At 44.3% G+C, this 14998-nt stretch overlaps 1 protein-coding gene across 21 annotated transcripts in view; it reads left to right on the top strand.

Annotated features, from left to right (window-relative positions):
- Nucleotides 1-14998, top strand: part of NRCAM (neuronal cell adhesion molecule) — a 325016-nt gene that overhangs the window by 141931 nt on the left and 168087 nt on the right. For all 21 annotated transcript variants that reach the window (XM_070071141.2, XM_070071138.2, XM_008258359.5 and 18 more), the window contains one exon: nt 13996-14070. The gene's annotated coding sequence lies outside the window, so the exon portion shown is untranslated. The remainder of the gene's footprint in view (nt 1-13995; nt 14071-14998) is intronic.

Below are 14998 nucleotides of genomic sequence, written 5' to 3' on the forward strand. Positions count from 1 at the left end.
AAGGTAAGTAGGTAGAAGATCTAACTTTCCCTATGAATGATTAAAGTGTAAGAGGTTGCAGGCATATGCACCCACCCCGGCTCCAACACCAGCACCACCACCATCAACAACAACCACCACCATAAAATGAAAGAGATCTGGTTTATATGTAGCCTGTGTCTACTGACAGATGAGTTCCTGAGTGAGATTTGGGTGCCTCCAAACTTATGCTTGAATGTAAAGGATGTTGAGCCAAACAAACAAACAAACAAAAATGGAAATTAGTTATCTTGCTTCCAAAGTAATGACTGTCAAAGCAAAGAGACAGAATAGATCAGTTAACAGGAACCCATTCTGATCTGTGCCATTTTTCAGGCCCAGTGATCCGGGGTCAGGGGGGTGCTTGTGTTAGCGTAGACCTTGCTTTGTTAATTCACCTCTGATCAAACCTCTGAATTCCTTTTGATGGTAGTGGCCTTCCAACAACAATAAAACCAAGCTCTCATAACATCAGTAGCATTTGTACAGCACTTAGACAATTCCTAAATGAATTTTCCCCAGAGACCTTAAGAGATTGGTCAGGATTATTAACTCCATTTTGTACACACAGAAGGAGTAATTTGCCTAATGTTGTCTGGGAAGCTATTGAATTCATAATTTGATTGCTTTATTTATAAATACTGGTTTGAATAATATAGGTCATGCTACATTAAGATAGACTCTTTTAATCAGACAGCTTCATAGGTAGACTTAAGTGTGGTTAGTGACCTGGAACGGATCGTATTGCAGATTGCCATAAGAGCAGGCCTTTCATCAGCTAAGTTAGGAGACTGATTTAGAGAACTGAATCATCTCAGATTCCAAAAGCCCTTTTCATATTGACCAGGATTAGGCCACTCTGCTCAGATTTCTGGGGGAATCTGTGAATACAGTGGTCAGCCTTCCAAGCCATAGTCTAAATCCTGTTAGAATTTGCTTGTTTTTAGGCTCAGAAAGTTCCATCTGGGGGATGGACATTTGGCACAGTAGTCAAGACACCACTTGGGACACCAGCGTCCCATGTCGGCATCCCTTGGTGGAGTGCAGATTCTGTTTCCTGCTCATGTGCACCCTAGGGGGCTGCACGTTGATGACTCAAACACTTGTGTCCTTGTCACCCAAGAGAGAGACCCAGACTGAGTTCCAGGCTCCTGACGTCAGCCTGGCCCAGGCCTTACTGTTGAGGGCATTTGAGGATGGATGTACTCACTGCCTTTCAAATAAATAAAACAAATAATAGAAAATTCCATTTGGCTAAAACAAACTGGTGTTTGCATCAATAAATAATAAACAGAAACTAAATCCGTGTTGGTAGGTCCCGGGTGCCAACCAACATTACAGGTAATGCAGGACAAGCATCAGAGAAGGTATCTCAGAGTCATTCTTAGGACTCATTGCAGTTTGTTTCTGTATGGTTCACTCCTTTTTCTTCCCAGAGAAGGATTATGAGTAGACCTCAAGTTCAGTTCAATGTCCAATGCTCAGGGGAGGATGAGGAAATGTAAAGCGAGGTGACTACTTCTACGTGTGTGTCTGTATCAAGAAGAGACTAGAGAGCTAGAGCATCTTAAAGAGAATTTTGAACCAAAAATAACCTGCCAGCTTTGGAAAAAGAAATGTGTGATCTTCAGCCGAACATTTGAAAGTGTTTTAAAACCTCTTTCCATTTCATCTTTATGAGCCACAAAATGCACAGCCAAGTCATACTTTTAATTTTTTTTTTTACAAAATGCATTCTCCCTTTTAAGGAAAATGCATTCATTACCCTTTTCTCTTCCTGAATCTGATTTACTATATTTTTTATTCCTGTCTTTACAATCTGATTTCTTATTTGTCATATCTGTTAGACCATGAACTGCAGTTTTTGATACCAATTGAGTTGGGCATTTAAAAGTGTGTCTTAAAGAAGGATTTTGCACATGAACTGTTTCTAAGTCTTTGTTTCCAAGTATGTTAACATTGGTGAGATCTGAGTGTTATCTGATAGAACAACAAAATGACTAGGTCTAGGGGTGGGCATTTGGCCTAGTAGTTAAGGAGCAGATTCTCAGCCTTTGTCCCAGGTCTGAGTACCTGGGTTTGAATACAGATTCCCAGTTCTAGCATTCTTGCTATGCACATCCTGATGCAGTGGTGATGGCTCAAGTCATTGAGTTGCTTCCATCCACAAGGGAGATCTGGACTTGCGTTCCTAGCTCCCAGCTCCCAGCTCTGTCTGGCTCAGCTTTGACAGTTTCAGAGATTTGGGGAGTGAATCAGATGATACAATCTCTCTCCCTCTCTCTCTCTCTCTCTCTCTCTCCCTCCCTCTCTCTGCCTGTTAAATTTTTAAAAAATTACTAGAGTTTAAATCAAGTCAGATTACACTGTAAAATTGAGATCATCCTGAGGTCAGTCTCACAAAAGTATTTTCTAGGGGCTTCTTTACAAGTAGGCCACAGCTTCTAGGACGTAGCAACCAAGCCGGACTTGATAGGTGGTTTACAGTAAAGCATGGCTAAAGCACATGGAGAACCTTCCTCTGACTATATGCATTGCATTGTTAAGGTAATTGGAGCAGAAAAAATGAATAGATTTGAGCTGTATAAATAACAATTTGGTGAAAAGATGAAACATGTCAATTAAAAGTCAAGTCAGTGAAGTTCTGATCTTTGCGAGATAGTCTAGAAGTTTGCTGTGTTGTTCAGAGGTCAGATTAGCTCCGTACACAGTTTGAAACTTGGTGTTTCCTACTGTTTTTAACCTGGAATTTGAGATGCAAAGAAATGTCTGCCACCTCTGTAAATCAGAATAGTGAGTACCAGGCCAACTTGATTCTACACAAAAGGTGGAGTTTCTCTTAATATCATGCACGAGAGAACTTCAAGAAGTTCATGGAAAAATGAAATTAAAAGATAAATTTATTTTGGTGCAAAATGTTTTTGAAATCCATCAATAGCTCTTCGTAATATGCATATATTTTCTCTTAGCACACAGAAGTGTAATGCTAATATGAAGTTTTCCCCATTCAACAGTATATATTAGCATCGATAATGATATTCTAAAGGAAGAAATACTGGATATGTTTGATTCTTTGTTAAAGCTCTTAAATTAGTCAAAGTATTACAATAATTAATTCCCTTCTGTTATCTTATGTGTCAACAAAATATGCCTAAGTAATCATGTTTGTGAAGCTTAATGTATTTCATCTTTTTGATCAAATAGTTGCATGATTTTTTTTTCTTTCCAAATATCCACTTAAAATAAAACTAATCACGTGTGTGCAATGTGATTTTACCAGGCTTGCAAATTCAAATTTAATCTAATATAGCTTCATTAGTAGATTATATTTTAGAACCACAAGAGACCGTGTTTTGATCAATACCGAAGAATTAAACATTGGAGTGCTGTTTATAATTTCTTATCTGGTCACGATAATTCTTTGATATGATAAATACTGCCTTTCATCTGAAAGCTTCAAAGTGTCTCCCCTGTTTTTATAGGTTTTGCCATCATTTTCAATTGGTAGTTTTTAAACTGTTAAAGCAGCAAAAGAAGTGTTATTTCTGGTCAAATCATTCCTCTCCTACCCTCAGCTAGCTAGCTAGCTTTCTTTCTTTTTTTTTCTTTTTTAAGATTTATTTATTTATTTTGAAAGGATTACAGAGAGGCAGAGGAAGAGAGACAAAGTCTTCCACCCACTGGTTCACTCTCTAAATGACTGCAACGGCCTGAGCTGGGCTGATCCAAAGCCAGGAGCCAGGAGCTTCTTCTGGGTCCTTCACATGAGTGCAGGGGCCCAAGGACTTGGGCCATCTTCTTTTTAGGTTTTTTTTTTTTTTTTTTTTTGACAGGCAGAGTGGACAGTGAGAGAGAGGGACAGAGAGAAAGGTCTTCCTTTGCCGTTGGTTCACCCTCCAATGGCTGCCACGGCCGTCGCGCTGCGGCTGGCGCACCGCGCTGATCCGATGGCAGGAGCCAGGTACTTATCCTGGTCTCCCATGGGGTGCAGGGCCCAAGGACTTGGGCCATCCTCCACTGCACTCCCTGGCCACAGCAGAGAGCTGGCCTGGAAGAGGGGCAACCGGGACAGAATCCGGCGCCCCGACCGGGACTAGAACCCGGTGTGCCGGCGCCGCAAGGCGGAGTATTAGCCTAGTGAGCCGCGGCGCCGGCCGGGCCATCTTCTAGGGCTTTCCCAGGTGTATTAGCAGAGAGCTGGATCAGAAATGGAACAGCCAGGACTCGAACAGGTGCCCATATGGGATGCTGGCACTGCAGATGTCATGCCACAGTGCTGGCTCCTCTCAGCTTTCTTAAAATACACCCCTGGCTTCTGTGGTCCTTAAGGTGAAGACGGAAGCCCTGCAGGGCGCTGAGTGGCAGGGCCTCTGGTTGCTGCTCCAATGTCACGGGCCTGTTCCCAGTCTCCCAGTTCTGCTGTATTCCGGTTGCACTGTCTGCCTCCCAGCCATGGAGATGGCAGCTCCGGTACTGTTTCCTTAGGCAAGACTGACGTCCTTGGCCTAGCCAGTTTCCATGACAACACTCTCAAGAGTACGTCACACCTCTGCCTTTCCGTAGTTGATATTTTACACCCATTTCTGGGATTATTGGATGAGGATCTGTCTCCTGCAGGCGACAATAAGCTCCCTGAGAGCAAGGAAGGATCTGGCTTTCTGGACTTCCACTGCTTTTCCGCTGTTGTACTAGAATGATGGACATGGAATAAATGTTGAATATGTGAGGGGATGCATAAGGAAGTGCCCCATGAGAGCAGGATTTTGTTCTCTTCTGTTTTTACTAGTGTTTCCTCCGTGCCTAGAACAGCACCAGGGCCGTGGTGATCACTCGTTCGTATTTGTTGAATAAAGTAATTTTTTCCTGACTTCTCAATTACACAGAAAGTACTGATGGGGGAGAGTAGAAATTGATATTTTTCCCTACAATTGTCCTGTTAGATTCTTTCACCTAGAGAGTTGAAAGGAAGCCTATAGCCATGTTTCATTTAAGCATGGTAAATTATACATTGCACAAAATTCACCCTTGTGACTGCTTTTAAGTGCATGGGTCGGTTGCATTAAATGCATTCATCCTGTTGTGTGGCCATCATGATGTCCACTTCCAGAACTCTTTTCTATCTTAGATTGGAAGTCTGTACCCGTTGAACTGTAACTCTCCCGGCAACATGGCTCCATAAAACATTTTTTTTTTTTGTCATATAGTTTTTTCTTCTCAGACAATTTCTGTGGAAGTCTGATGGGTAAAATGCATGACCATGAGCTGCTTTTGCTTGTCGAATAGGATTGGGTGCCTTGACTTTGTTGTATTCTGTGTCTGGGTTGGTGATGATGTCATCTGTCATACAAGGATGCCTGGGGAGACTGGGGTCGCTGGGGCCACTCACCCAGGAATGAGACCTCATCCCCTCCTCTCACACCCAGAGGTCATCCTCATTTCTCCCTCTTCGCTGACTCCACACACACACACACACACTCACACTCACACTCACACTCACACTCACTCTCACTCTCACACTCACGGTCCTTCTCCCAATCCTGTGAGCTGCTTTGGGATCATGACTATATCTAAATTGCCACAGCTCTATTTACCATGTTTGCTGACAAATATGTTTTCCTCTTTGTGTATGAAAAAGTTTAGAAACTATTTTTTAAAGGTTTATTTATTTGAATGGCAGAGTTATAGAGAGGAGAGACAGACAGAAGGGAGAGAAGAGGCAGAGACAGAGCGAAAGAGATCTTCCATCTGCTGGTTCACTCCCTAGATGGCCAAAATGGTTGGGGCTGGGCCAAGCCAAAGCCAGGAGCCTTGAATTCCATCTGGGTCTCCCAGGTGCATGTCAGGGGCCCAGACACTTGGGTCATCTTCCACTGCTTTCTCAGGTGCAGTAGCAGGGAGCTGGATCAGAAGTTGATCAGCTGGGACTCCAGCCTGTGCTCTTACAGGATGCCAGCATAGCAGGCAGCAGCTTACCCATTGTTGTCCTAGAGATGTTCTCCTGTTGCTGTGGGTGCTGCAGACTCCCTGGGCCAGTAGAAGAGTGGATTTCCAGGTTCCTTCTCTGCTGAAGCAGAGTCTGGCAAAGCTCCATGTTCAGTCATCTCCAGCTTCTTAGGTACAGTGTTACTCTCTATGCCGTCAGGTAAATCCTTCTGTAAGTGCTTGCTTTATCTTTAGTGAACTTGAAAAGTAGCTTTCCCACTGTCTGGGATACAGACTTTAAGACCTTTATGTGTTCACTGGCTGACAGCTCAGCCTACTTTCTTTTCTCCCATGGGCAAAGTCAACACTTACTTTCACTGTGTCTGTGAGGATTTGTTTCATATCTTTTAGTCATGTTTTGCTCTAGTGTTTGGAATGCACCAATAGTTCAAGATCAAATCTGTTTCTCATAGACTGTAGGCACAACTTAGACCCATGGAGATGAGATTTCATGTCAGGTTTCTCTGAGGCCCACAATGTGCTGACTCTGTTCAGTAGGGCAGAGCTAGCTGGGAACAAACCCCCAGTTGTGGAGATGTCACACAGAGTTCGCTGTGAGTGAGGATGGCAGGCAGCAGTGTGGAGGGAAGCATCTGTATTCTTTGCTTGGCAGGGACGCACACTGAGGGATGCCGTGCGGTGGGACTTCTCAGGTTAACACTGGCATTGACATCCAGCCACAAGTGCAAAGAATGATGTGGAAGAGCCACACTTGCTTCCTAAAGATCAGAGCAAAGATAGGACATTTGCTAACTCCCATCCATCTCATGGTCTCACCCAGATCCAAGGTGGAGATGTAGACCATGGAGAGGAGTCACTTCGCCAGTGTGCATGACAGATGGGGACATGAGTCTTGGGTTGACAGGCCACCATTCCTGCATGCTGAACATCCTCCTACAGTCCTGGGAAGCCCCATGCTTTAAGTAGCATGAAATGTTACAGTCATGTGTATGACAGCACAGTTGCCAGTGCATTGACATGTCTGCCCAACATGCCTTCAGTTCAGTGCAGTTTGCTCACTGCTGGATGTCAGTCCACATGCTAGCAAATGGTAGTCTCTTGAGCTAATCTGTGGTCGATGAGCCTTCAGTCTATCTAAGTTGATTTATCGAGTGATCAGTGAGTTCCTTTTTCTGAAAGCCAAAGCATGACACACACCAGCTCACTGAAATGTGTCGGGATAGGTCCCTTCTTGTTCTGCCCTGACTTTTACAAGGTGCATATCGTGGGGTTGATCCCAAGTCCCAGCAAGTTTTCTCAACCTGCAAGAATAGGCTGACCTTGGTGCTGAACTCGGGGCCTGAGCCAGAGCCCTGTGTCTTCAGGATCCCAGGTAGCCAGGCTGTAGTCAAGGTGGTCCCCTTCGGGTATCATCTGCTTGAGCTACTGACTGGTGAACCTGCTGTATTTCAGACTGCACATTCTGCTTTTTGGAATGCATTTTGTTTCACAGGCAAAGGGGAGCACTGGATTTCAGAGGCTGTGGTTTTTTTTTTTTTTTACCATGCCAAGATGAATTAAGCCTTGGATAATAGGCACAGCCCAGAGAGATCAAAGATAAATGCTAATTTTAGGGGGTTGGTGATTAATCTTTTTTTCTCCAGGTAATAAGAGTGAATGGAAGGCCGGCGCCGCGGCTCACTAGGCTAATCCTCCACCTTGCGGCGCCGGCACACCGGGTTCTAGTCCCGGTCGGGGCGCCGGATTCTGTCCCGGTTGCCCCTCTTCCAGGCCAGCTCTCTGCTGTGGCCAGGGAGTGCAGTGGAGGATGGCCCAAGTCCTTGGGCCCTGCACCCCATGGGAGACCAGGATAAGTACCTGGCTCCTGCCATCGGATCAGCGCGGTGCGCAGCGCGCCGGCCATGGCGGCCATTGGAGGGTGAACCAATGGCAAAGGAAGACCTTTCTCTCTGTCTCTCTCTCTCACTGTCCACTCTGCCTGTCCAAAAAAAAAAAAAAAAAAAAAAAAAAAAAGAGTGAATGGACCCCAAATTCAGTCCTAGGATCACAGGAAAGGCAGGAAATTAAGAAAAACCAGAGTTTGTGTGTTAGTTGGTGATTTTGCTGCCACTCAAGCTTTGTTAAGACCAAAGTTTAAAAATAAGTTTATAAATTACCATCATATCAGTTTTGCATGCTGCACAGTACATAATAGCACAGGTATATAAATATATTGTTACAGTAAAATTTTCAAAGTTGGTGTCTTAAAAGTATTTCTCAGATATATTCATTTTGAAGAGTGTCAATGGTAAATAATCATCATAGTTGAAAGCCAGAATTGGCTGGAAGGAGTCAAATGCTTACTATTTCAGTGTAATCTACACTTTGTTGTTTTGTGAAAAAGGCTGGTTTTTGGAAATCAACCTCTAAGAAACCAAAGAGTAACGTCTTCACAGTTCTACCAGAAAGTATAAACAAATGAGATTTTTCGGTGTTTTTCTTGCTGATGCGTTTTACAAAGAGTGTTTGCTATAATGGATTTTCGGTTGTATTGAATGTTACGGGTTCTCATTTTAAAAACAGAACAAAAGCTTCCTCTACCCCAACCAAACCCTGCCAATTGTATGCCAAACACTAACAGTTGAATCTGGGGTAGTTAGGAAGTTCATTATTTTATTGTGCCATGAGTTGCTAAGGCACATATTCACTTTTCTGGCTTAATGAATCTTTTTGCTAAAGTTGTGTACCACTCAATGACTTTTATTATGATTGGCCTGTTTAGTGTACTGTGGCCTTTTGGTTCCATACATTTTTCACCTGGATGTCATTCATCTTTTCTGAAGGCTTCTTTAAAAATACATGAGATCTCATCTTGACCTTTGGACTTAGGACTGGTTTTATGTAATAGGATAAGTTGATTGTATTTGGGTTAAAAAATTAAATTGCTACTTAGCTATTGGACAACTAGTCCTTGGAAATGATGTATTACCCTACTTTATCGACCTAAATTTGTTTCTGTGTGACAGAAGCCATTGACATAGTTGTCAAAGCAAGAGTAATGAATGTCACACAAATTCCTTCCCCAGAAGTGCATAATTGCTGACATGGTGATGCAATTAATGTGTAATCTTCTGGTGGTCCTTGCAAAGTCCTGAGGTTATAAATCACCACAAGGAGGTGAAAGCCAAGATGAAGCAATATTCCCACTGCCTTGGAACCGTACCTATGAAATCAGGAATATGTGAGGGCACTTGCAAAAGGTTGCGGAAAATGGAATTGAAAGCGTATTTTATTTGCGTGCAAAAACAATTCTAAAATTCATGCATAGGTTTTTTTTTTGATCATATGCATATGAAGCTCATACTTTGTAATTCCATTTCCATGAACTGTTTTGAAGTTTCTTGAAATGCTCTTGTCAGAATGCATTCCCCAGAATTATATTATGCTTAAAATTGTTAAAGCTTACCCCAAAACCCACATTTATTTGACTTCTTTTTGAAGTCTATGTTCAGGGGCAGGTGTTTGCCTCAGCAGTTAAATTGCCACTTTGGATGCCCACATCTCGTGTCAGAGTGCCTGGGTCAGAGTGCTCTGCTTCCAGTTCCAGCTTCCTGCTGACGCGTGCACTGGGGGCAGCAGGCGATGACTCAAGTACTTGGGTCCCTGTCACCCACATGGGAGACCCGGATTGAGTGCCCGGCTTCTCACCTCTGCCTGACCCAGCCTCAGCTTGCTGTGGGCATTTAGTGAGTGAACCAAGAGCTCTGTCTCTGTTTCTCTGCCTTTCAAATAAAATAAAAATAAAATAAATAAAATCTGTGCTCAAAAGCAACTTCTTCTGAACCCTACCCAGTAACGTTTTGTGCCTGCCCCTTTTGTGGGATATTATTAATAAAAATGACACCTGGTGGAGAAGCTTGGAAGTGACAGTGCAGGAGGTGTTGCCAGGGGCTTTTGTGGTGGTGACAAAGAGAGCACCTGCTCAGGGCTGCGGGGTCTCCCCACTGACAGCTGCACAGGTTTCCCCACTTGCCTCCTTCCTTCAGTGTTTCAAAGGGCTTGCTTGTTTTCATTTCTTTATTTTCATTTTATTTGAAAGAGAGATTAAAAGAGCTTCCATCTACTGGTTCACTCCCTCAGGCTAGTTTACTGTCAGGGCTGGGCAGGGCTAACATCAGGAGCCGGGAATGCAGCCCAGGCCTCCCACATGGGTTAACAGGAACCCAAGTACTTGAGCCAGCAGCTGTAGCACTCGGGGGGTGCTTTTTACTTCCTGTGTTTCCACTCTGAGACTGCCTCCCTTCTTGACCCTCTTTTTCTAGGCTTTCTCCATGGCTCCTTTCCACCTGGCCACTCTTTCTGGCACTTTCCTCCTCTGCCACCCTCCTCTTAAATCTCAGCAGCTCCACCACCCCAAGTTTCCTCGTCATCTCTCCAGAGCCACGGGGTGAAATAGCAAATGCGTGGCCATTGAACGCCTACACGAGTGTTTTTGTCTTGCAGCAACACTGCCTGCCAGGTGTGTGATCAGGATCATTGACTCCACCTGCCGGTGCTTCCCTTTCGGTTTCTGTGCCAGAGATGATGACACTGATCTCCCAGAATTCATGCAGCTCCTGCTATAATATATTTACAGGTTTGGAACCTAGTAGGAGCTCACTAAATGTTGGTTCTCTTCTTTCCTCTAACATGTCCTTAAAATTACATTCATTTTATTGACAACTTTAATTGGATAACTCCCCAGCAGTTAGCTGTAAACTCTTGTGGTCTATGAAATAGAGTTTAGTTGCTGCACAGCAGTCTAGTGTAGGTATTTAAACGCAGTGGGGGATGCCAGACTGTTGGGGTGATAATTCCCCTAAAGAGTTTGGTCTAGCACTGTTTAGGTTTCTCTTGATTTTGCCACAGACGGAAACTTGTTTTAGAAGAGGCTTTAAGAAGGAAGGAACAGGCTACCCTTCTGTGTTGTGTCTGCCCTGCCAGGCATTATCTGGAGAACATCCAGGGCCCAAGAGTGCTTACATTATGCTTTGCCTGCGAGGTTACCCCAAAGAGATACTTGTAGTGGGGACATTGATCTAGCAAGACGAGGCTTTGGTCTCAATCTCAAAGCAGAGCTCCGTTACAGTAGGCTGAAGACATGACAGGCGGCTTTCTCCTAAGGGAGGTGGGTTTCAATTGCCTGAAAGCCAAGTCCTCTTTTAGGCAAAATCAGATTCCCGTAAGTCAGTGTGTGGTTGTTGGGGGAGGCAGGGGTTACCCTTGGAAGCTAAGGGTCTTAGACGTTGGTTATGGAAACGCTTCCTAAGCAGTCTGCCCTTCCCAGTTCTAATCGCCACTGGTCACCCACACTACTGATAAACTGTCTTTTTTTCTTGGTGTCAGCCTTCAGTGGGTTTGCATTGTTCTCCAGTTCAAAGGGCAGCACAAGGGGCAGTGAAGACCCCTTGTGCTCTGGCCCCAGGGGACATGGGGAGACGCCCTGTTTGCCATGTTCTCCAGGCCCTTGCCTGCAGCTTCACTGGGCACACACTGCTCACCTGGCCAGTGCATTTCCTTTGCTGCTACACTCTGTCTGCCCCGATTTCCCTTCCTCCTCGCTTCGGGATTCAGCTCAGTTGCTGTCTCCTATGGGAGGCCATCCTTGGTGCTCCCTTGCAAAATTGTTCTTTCTTCTTCTGTGGCTTTGCAATATGCTGTCTAAGCACTGCATTTCTTCAAGGTTGGAGGCAGTTCTGACCGTCTTCCCCATCAGCATATATACTGCAGCCCTGGTGATAAGAAAGATGTCTTACTGATATTGTATTCTTTTTTCCTTATTTGTATTTATTCAATATATTGACAGATGCATATTAAATACTCCATATAAGTCTGTTGACTTGAGTGGTTACTGTAGACATAACTTCAGATTCCCATAGATTCCCACACACTTCTGAGGTGTTTTCTTTAAAATGGGGACTAAATGAAAAGGAAAAAATCCGGGCCGGCGCCGTGGCTCACTAGGCCAATCCTCCACCTTGCGGCGCCGGCACCCCGGGTTCTAGTCCTGGTCAGAGCGCCGGATTCTGTCCCAGTTGCCCCTCTTCCAGGCCAGCTCTCTGCTGTGGCCAGGGAGTGCAGTGGAGGATGGCCCAAGTGCTTGAGCCCTGCACCCCATAGGAGACCAGGAGAAGCACCTGGCTCCTGGCTTCGGATCAGCGCAGTGCGCCGGCCTCAGCACACAGGCCATGGCGGCCATTGGAGGGTGAACCAACGGCAAAAGGAAGACCTTTCTCTCTGTCTCTCTCTCTCACTGTCCACTCTGCCTGTCAAAAAAAAAAAAATCCTTCTTTTCTGTAATAGTGATTTCTATTCCAAGGAAGAGTCACTTGCACAATACTAATCTTTTGTCTTGATAAAATGTCATCGCACTTGATGCAATGGAAATCTATAAGAATAGTTTTACATGCCATTAAAAGCTTTTTCTTGCAGTTTAATAAGAAAATGTTTTAGGATGGCGCCGTGGCTCACTAGGCTAATCCTCCGCCTAGCGGCGCCGGCACCCCGTGTTCTAGTCCCAGTCGGAGCGCCGGATTCTGTCCCAGTTGCCCCTCTTCCAGGCCAGCTCTCTGCTACAGCCCGGGAGTGCAGTGGAGGATGGCCCAAGTGCTTGGGCCCTGCACCCCATGGGAGACCAGGAGAAGCACCTGGCTCCTTGGGTTCGGATCAGTGCGGTGCGCTGGCCGCAGCGGCCATTGTGGGGTGAACCAATGGAAAAGGAAGACCTTTCTCTCTCTCTCTCTCACTGTCCACTCTGCCTGTCAATAAAAAAAAAAAAAAGAAAATGTTTTATAACACATGTATACACTGAAACAGCTGAGATTGTGACATGTCTTTATATTTTCACAAGCAGAATAATTTTGTGATTCATCGTCATCCTAACATTTGAGTGCAGCCCAGAGTTTCTGAATTGACATTTGTTTCCCTCTCTGAAAGGTTTTTCAGAGGTTGATAGTATGACTTCTGTTTCCAAAAATCCAAAGTCCAAAAAGGCACAAACCCACTCTTGGAAAACCCAGGGTACCACTGAGTTAGCCCTCTAAAAACTGAAGCAGCCTGTGCCCAGCTGTGATTGTCCTACTGCCCACCCATGCTGTCCTTTGCTGGCTGGTTCTCAGCTTGGATACTTGCAAAGGATAAGAAGGGGAGAGCTAGGGACTGCGGAGCTCTGTGGGCACTGATAGCTGAGCATGTCGTAGCCCCGGAGGAACAGTCTTGAGTCTCATCTGTTCCAATCCTCTCTTCGTGGCCTTCGTTGAAAATTTGGAACCTTTCAAATATAGGTGAAGGAATTTCTATGCTACTAAATAAAAAAAAATAATAACAATAATAATGAGCTCACAGCAAGGAAGTAGTTTACCCGTGTGTGTGTGTGTAATATATGCAGTTATAAAAATCCCAAACTGAAAATAGAATCATTTCTGTTTCCTGAGGATGGAATCCATTAATAGTATGATCACCAGAGTTCTAGTCACCTCGCTGCTGTCACTTTTTAACAAATACTTATGTACTTATTTCTTTGAAAGTAAGGCTACACAGAGAGCGAGAGAGAGAGAGAGGGAGAGAACTCTAATTCACTCCCCTAAATACCTAGAACAGCCTGGCCTGGCCAGGCTGAAGCTGGAAGCAGGGAACTTAGTCTGGTTCTTACGAGTGGGTGACGGGGCCCAAATCCTTGAGCCTTCACCTGCCGCTGCCTCCTCAGATCTGCGTTAGCAGAAGACTACAGTCAGGAGCAGAGCCAGGGCGTGAACCCAGGCATTCTGATACGGGATGTGGTTTCCCACCCGACAACTCAAACACTACGCCAGATACCCGCCCCATGCTGTCACTTTTGATTGAAGTCAGCAGAGATGTGTTTTGGCAAATCTATTCATAATTTGTCTTTCCTTGCAGAGCTCTCTGTAATTGTGTTGCCCATCAGGGAGTTGGTTGGAGCTTCTGTATTGACAGTGTGCGGTGATTGATGACTACCAGTGTCTCGTTAACATTTCCTCCCCTCTCTTCAACCCACAGAGCAATGCTAAGAAGAGCTTTTTTGGCTTAAAGAATTAAAAGGAAGAACAACTTTGGATAAGACCTTCTGCGAAGGTAGGAGTTTGTCTTCTTAAAACGTTCAACTTTGTAACCGTGAAAGAAGGGAATTATACCATAAAACGATGTGATTATGTAATATTATTGTCTTATTTAATAGCGTTCAATCCAGAGAATATGATTCAAGACAGGGAGTAGGAATACAGATGCAAAAACATTAATCATATTACTTGTCAAAGAGGTTGGATCAGATATGTAGAGAAGAAAACCAGCCCTTCATGTCCTCTCATAGTGCAGTAGAAGAGTTTTGTTTTACAAAATCATGACTCATAAAGGCCAAAAAGCAGCAGAGAGGAAGTCAGGATCTACAGAGTAAATGTACAAGAGAAGAATTTCCTTTGAAGATATTCACATGTCACACATCTGAGTACATCCATCCATAAATGACTTTTCACTAAGAAGTCCAAGTAATAAAAAGTTGGTTCTGAACGTTTACACATCACTTGGTGCTTTCTGCTTTGTAAGTTCCTTCCCCACCCCCACTGCCCACCCATTGCCATTTGTGCCCCTGAGAATCACCAGCTCTCCAATGGACCCGGCCAGGCTGTGGTGCCTTGAAAGGCCGTCTGTTATGGCACTGAACTTGATGAAGAATATCTTCAGTGGCGATCTGGAACACAGTTCAAGAGCATTGTATCTCAACCAATAAAGGCTTTCTTAAGGAATATGAAAGCATGATTGTTCCAACTTTTAGTCCTTACTTCATAGGTTTCAGAAAAGAAGATTCTATCAAAGATTTTGAGGTGGTAAAATCCTTCTGGGAAGCATGTTTTCCCTTCTGGAGAATTAGTGAGTTGATCCATTGAGATGTCGTTTTGTAATTGGGAGGAAATGATTCATTCCTCAGCTGAATTCACTTCCATTGTGCTGTACTGGAGCTGATTTCCTATGACTCGTTCTTAGGGTGTTTCCAAATGTCATCAGA

The sequence above is a fragment of the Oryctolagus cuniculus genome, chromosome 3 (assembly GCF_051225735.1).
Source record: "Oryctolagus cuniculus isolate XC-2025 breed Fujian yellow rabbit chromosome 3, ASM5122573v1, whole genome shotgun sequence".
In the NCBI taxonomy this organism is placed as follows: Eukaryota; Metazoa; Chordata; class Mammalia; order Lagomorpha; family Leporidae; genus Oryctolagus; species Oryctolagus cuniculus.